Source organism: Somniosus microcephalus, chromosome 21, assembly GCF_052327205.1.
Source record: "Somniosus microcephalus isolate GS21.2 chromosome 21, FLI_Smic_1.0, whole genome shotgun sequence".
Taxonomy (NCBI): Eukaryota; Metazoa; Chordata; class Chondrichthyes; order Squaliformes; family Somniosidae; genus Somniosus; species Somniosus microcephalus.
Window position 1 is genome coordinate 62680562 of NC_141007.1, and position 6044 is coordinate 62686605.

Here is a 6044-nt window from a genome sequence, read left to right on the forward strand (position 1 = left end):
ACTTTTGACTGTAATCATCTTTGCCCCCATTACAAATTACGTACCCCTGCCATGGATTCTACCATGCCGCCCCGCCAGCCATTGTCTCAGGATAAACTAGACAGTTTGCAATCTTTGCCATTCTACGACCCGGAGTTCCATCACAAAAATTGCCAACTTCCATCTCTAGTATGCCACTACCCCGCCTCAGAGACCATCTTCTGCTGAAACCCTCAGCCATGGATTTGTCTTCTCCAGACTATTGCAATGCTCTTCTGGCCAACCTCCTATTCTCTAACCTCTGTAAATTTCAGCTCATCCAAAATTGGTGTCCATATCCAATCCCACATCAATTCCCACTCACCCATCACTGCTGTCCTTCCTGATTAACATTGGCACCTAAAAATGGACCTAAAGGAATTTTCATGAAGTCTGAAAGTAAACAAGGCATACACAAGACTATTATGGCCAGAGGTAGGCAATGTTGCAAATGTTGAAGTAAGCAGTTAACCACTGGAAGCTGGATCCCAGTCATAGCCATCCATCGAACCAGTCCCAGAATTAAAACTAAATACACAGTTCACTATTCCCCAATTCATTTTCTTGCCAAATACTTGTCAAACTTCCTCTTAATATTATGGGCGTCATCAACCTCAATAGCCTCTCTCAGCAGTCTTTCCCAAACATTCACTATCATCTGTGTGAAAGTCATTTCTGATCTCTCCATCCACTTTCCCTTCTCTGAGCTTCATCTCTCATCATTCTCAATGGAACGTGATGTTCTTAGAGATTTTGAATGCCTCAGTAAGATCTCCTCTCGGGCTCCCCTTTTCTAGTGCAAACAAACTCAAGTTCTGTAGTCTTTCCTTGTAACTTAGGTGTCTGATGTCAGGTATCATATAAGTAGCCCTTTACTGGACGTTTTCTAGTGCCCTGTCTGTCATATGGAAACCAGCACTGCACACAGTGCTCCAGGTGCGATGAACCAAAGACCTACATAGGCTCAGTATCACATTCTGTAATGTGTGTTCTATTCCATGCAATACACAACCAAAGATCCTATTGGCTTTATTTACCACCGCCACACCCTGTAGACAAATTCTTTGCCTGTAGTACCTCGTCACCTGCTTGAACTACTGTACCCTTCTCCCCACCCTGTTCCGTCCCGCTGCTGCTCCCACCCAAAGCACCCATACCTTTTCCTCTCGCCACTCTATCTCCATACTGAGCACGTATGCCTTTCTCCCACTGTTCAGCAGCTGACCCACCCCTGACAAATCATGGTAAAGTGTTTAAAGATCTTTAAGCCTGTTCCGAGCAATGGTCAGACTTTTGCAACTGTGGGAGGCAGAGTCTAGGGAATTGAGGTTGGGTTGGTGCTAAAGTCTGATTGTAGCAGGAGGGTGAGCCAGCAGTAATCTCGAGAAACCTGTATTATTTGAAATAGGTATGCAGCAGTGGTGCTGGCAAAGCGCTTTTCTACATTTCTGGGGACTAATACTCCTTCAACTCCTCATCCTAGCTCCTGCAGCTCCCCCCCCTCTCCCACTTCGAGTACCCGAACCTTTCCCCTTCCCCACTCCCTCCTGCCACTTCCACACAGCCCCACGCTAAGAACCCATAAATCTAACCTCCACCAGTCTTCATTGCTGACACACCCTGAGCACGCCTGCTCTGTCTGGTTCCACATTAAGATAAGTGAAACAACTTGAAACTTGCCTTTTGGATAGCAGCCACCAGCCGTCAGTTTAAGGACCACTGGTTTGGCTGCTGTACGCTGAGCATTCTGTGGTCAGTCACAATCGTATATCACAAAGGAGCCTGAAGCAGGTGTTAGAATCATTGCTTATACAAATCGGGGGCCTAAGGCCAGTTTCAGGCAGGCACCCTGGATGACTACAGGGTGCACTAACCAATAAGGCACTTCTGGAACGGAATGAGCAGCGTGCACCATATTGGGTCTTGCAGTGGACCTGTCTGACCTGCTCTTGTAGCCACAGCATTTCTGTGGCTGGTCCAGTTACGTTTCTGGTCAATGGTGACCCCCCCAAGGTGTTGATAGTGGGGGATTCGATGATGGTAATGCCATTGAATGTCAAGGGGAAGTGGTTAGTGTGTCCGTGTATAATAAGACACAGACTGCGGAGAACGGCACAACAGTTGTTTACTCAACGTGGCTCACAGTGGAACTGATCTGTACAGATTACTACTCAGGGCTATATACAGGTGTGGTCACTGCCGGTACTGCAGTATACATGAGCTGTAAAAGATATGGTGTGGAGATGCCGGAGTTGGACTGGGGTGGACAAATGTAAGAAGTCACACAACACCAGGTTATAGTCCAACAGCTTTATTTGAAATCACAAGCTGAAGAAGGAGCAGCGCTCCGAAAGCTTGTGATTTCAAATAAAGCTGTTGGACTATAACCTGGTGTTGTGTGACTTCTTACATCTGTAAAAGATAGTTCTCCCCTTAAAAGGTATATACATTACAATTCCTCCCCTTTTAGATTAACAGTACCATAACACTCATTTAACATAAATATCAAACTAATTACAATTAACACTTTTAACATGCAACATTAGCTGAAAATAGTTATTTATATATTCAGTCTTTGGGGAGGCTTCCTGATCCTTTCTGGATAGCGCCTTTCCCGACTGTCTTGCTCTTGGTGCGGAGGCGATTCTGGCCCCCTGTCGTCGGTTGGTTCATCAGCTTCCGATGCTACTGTTTCTGGGGTAGATGCAACCTGTACGTCGGGTTCATCACCAGGTATGTATGGGCGAGGCATGGGGTTGACTTGTTCCTGTGACTCTAGGATCTGGTCAGCATGGCATCTCACGATGCTCTCCCCAACATCCACTGTGTACATTAGTGGGCCCTGCCGTGTGCATATCGTTCCTGGCTGCCATTTTTCTGTTGGGTAATCGCGGGCCAAGACTGGTTGCCCTACATTGAAGCTCCTTGTTGGCTTCTCATGGATGTGCTGGAATTGCTTACTCTCAACATCTCTTCATACGTTTGGTCTGAGCAAATCCAGGTGAGATCTTAACCTTCGGTTAAAGAACATCATGGTTGGGGCCTGGTTGGTGACTGCATGTGTCGCATTCTGGTAGGCGAACAGGAAATTGTCCACCTTGTGCTGCAGCGGAATGTTGTCATTGTACATAGCCTTTATTGCCTACTTAAAGGTTTGTACGAACCTCTCAGCCAATCCATTTGTGGCTGGATGATACGGGGCGGATGTGTAATGCCTTACCCCATTCTTTTTCAAGAACCTCCGGAACTCTTCGGACACAAACTGTGGTCCGTTGTCGGAGCAAATCTGTTCTGGCAAGCCATTCCTGGCAAAAATGGTCCATAGGACTGCAATAGTTTTCTCCGTGGCGGTGGAGGACATTTTGATGACCTCAGGCCATTTCGAGTGCGCATCCACGGCTATTAAAAACATTGAGTCCATGAATGGACCAGCAAAATCAATATGCACCCGTTGCCATGGAGATGAGGGCCACTCCCATGGGTGTAGAGGGGCCTGTGGTGGTGCATTTTGGACTTTCTGGCATCCTGAGCAGCTCTTGGTCAGGTCCTCGATTTGTTTATCGATTCCCGGCCACCACACATAAGCCCTGGCTAGGCTTTTCATTTTTACCCCTCCCAGATGACCCTCATGAAGCTCATTGAGCACTCTATCCCTTAACTTGGGTGGAATTACCACTCGGGATCCACGCATCAAGGTCCCCCGGCACACTGACAGCTGTTCTCTCCTTGTCGAGAATGCTGGCAACAGTGAGTCGCCATGTGCTGGCCATCCCTTCACCGTCAAATCATATACCCGAGACAGTGTCGGGTCATTTCGGGTTTCCTTTTCGATACAAGCGTTAGTTACCGGTAGGTATTCAACTATAGTCGAATGGAATATTTCGACAGGATCCACTGCTGGTGCTTCCTCTGCAGTAGGCAGTGGCAGGCGTGATAGCCCATCAGCATTTCCATGCTGTTTCGTGCCCTTATATTCAATCCCATAGTGCTGCGCCCCTAGAAAAAGTGACCATCTTTGTAGTCGTTGCGCAGTCATCAGCGGAACGCCCTTCTTCGGATTAAAAATGGAGACAAGAGGCTGGTGATCAGTCAGCAAGGTGAATTTCTGCCCGTGCAGATAGTGATTGAACTTTTTCACCCCCCACACTAGGCTGAGGGCCTCCCCGTCAATCTGGGCGTAGTTACGCTCTGCTGAGCTTAGTGATCGTGAGGCAAAGACTATTGGCCTCTCTGAGCCGTCCGAGAATTTGTGCGACAGCACCGCTCCAATGCCGTAGGGTGACGCATCACATGCCAACCGAATTGGTAATGCTGGGTTGTAATGGGCCAATACCTCTTTCGATGCGATTAGTGTTTTGCTCTTCTGGAAAGCTCGTCTACATTCGTCACTCCACTTCCATGGCACCCCAGTTTGCAGTAGGGTGTTCAGTGGGTGTAGTATTGTAGACAAATTTGGCAAGAACTTATGGTAGTAGTTTACCAGCCCGAGGAACGACCTCAGTTGTGACACATTTTCCGGTGCTGGAGCCTTGACTACTGCCTCAATCTTCTCTGGGGACTTATGTAACCCCTCTTTATCGATAACGTGGCCACAATACGAGATCTGTTTTCTAAAAAACTCACATTTGGGGCGGTTAGCTCGGAGCCCATATTCCTGCAATCTAGTGAGCACCTGCTCCAGGTTGGCAAGGTGATCACTGTCATTTTCGCCCGTGACCAGGATGTCGTCCAAATAACATTGGGTCCCTGGGATCCCTTGCAGGACTTGTTCCATTGCCCTCTGCCAAATAGCCGGAGCTGATGCTATCCCGAATACCAGCCGGTTGTATTGGTAGAGACCTTTGTGGGTGTTGATTGTGAGGTATTTTTTTGATGCTTCTTCTACCTCCATTTGCAGATACGCCTGGGCCAGATCAATCTTAGTGAAACGTTTCCCTCCAGATAGCGAGGCGAAAATATCTTCAATCCGCGGAAGTGGATATTGTACGGTGTGAAGGACCGGGTTCACTGTTACCTTAAAGTCCCCACAGATGCGAACCTTCCTTGGTTCCCCAGGCGTGCTGCTCAACGACTTTTTCATCACAGGGACGATGGGTGTAGCCCACTCGCTCCAGTCTACCTTGGACAGTACACCTGAACGTTCCAGGCTCTCCAGCTTTGCTTCGACGGCTGGGCGGATCGCATAAGGTACCGGTCTGGCCTTAAAAAAATTTGGGCTTGCGTTTTCTTCCATTTTAATCATCGCTGTCATGCCTTTTAGTGTTCTGAGTCCTTGCTGGAACACTTCTTTCGCGTCAGTTAGGATCTTTGACAGTCGCCCAGGTGTGACGTCGTCATCCTTTTTGTCAGCCACAGTCAGTGCCTGTATGGAATGCCAATCCAGTTGTATTTTCCGGATCCATTCACGTCCCAGTAATGGTGGTCCTCCATCTTGCAATACATACAGGTCTAGTTTTGGTGTTTCCTTACCGTTATATATAACGGTCACCCTTATTTTTCCTTTGGGGTAGACTTTTTGCCCCATGTACGTCTTCAAAATAATTTTTGTGTCTCTCAAGGGTATGTGTGAGAATAGCCGCTCGTAGTCCCGTCGGTTTATGACTGTTAGGGCTGATCCTGTGTCCAATTCCATCTTTACCTGGACTCCTGCTATCTTGAGAGTGACCCAAATGGTTCGGTGACCCTCCGTTGTGATCACATGATGTAGTTTCAGACAACTCAGTTCCCTGCTTTCGGAGTCGTTGTCACTCTTTTGTTCGTCTGAACTATTCTCCGTCATCTTATGTACCTTCTTGTACTTTCCTTTGGTAGGTTTCTTATTGCTGGTTTTCTTTCCCGACCTGCAGACTCGTGCTATGTGTCCTACTTTTCCACACTGTCTGCACACGTTGTCTTTGAACCAACAATCATTCTGGTCGTGTGTTGTTCTGCCGCAGCGATAGCACTTCTCTGTTCCATATGACATTTCATTTGTGCCATATTCTTGCGGTCTCTGTTGTATCTCTGCAGCGCCCCGTGCTGCTGCT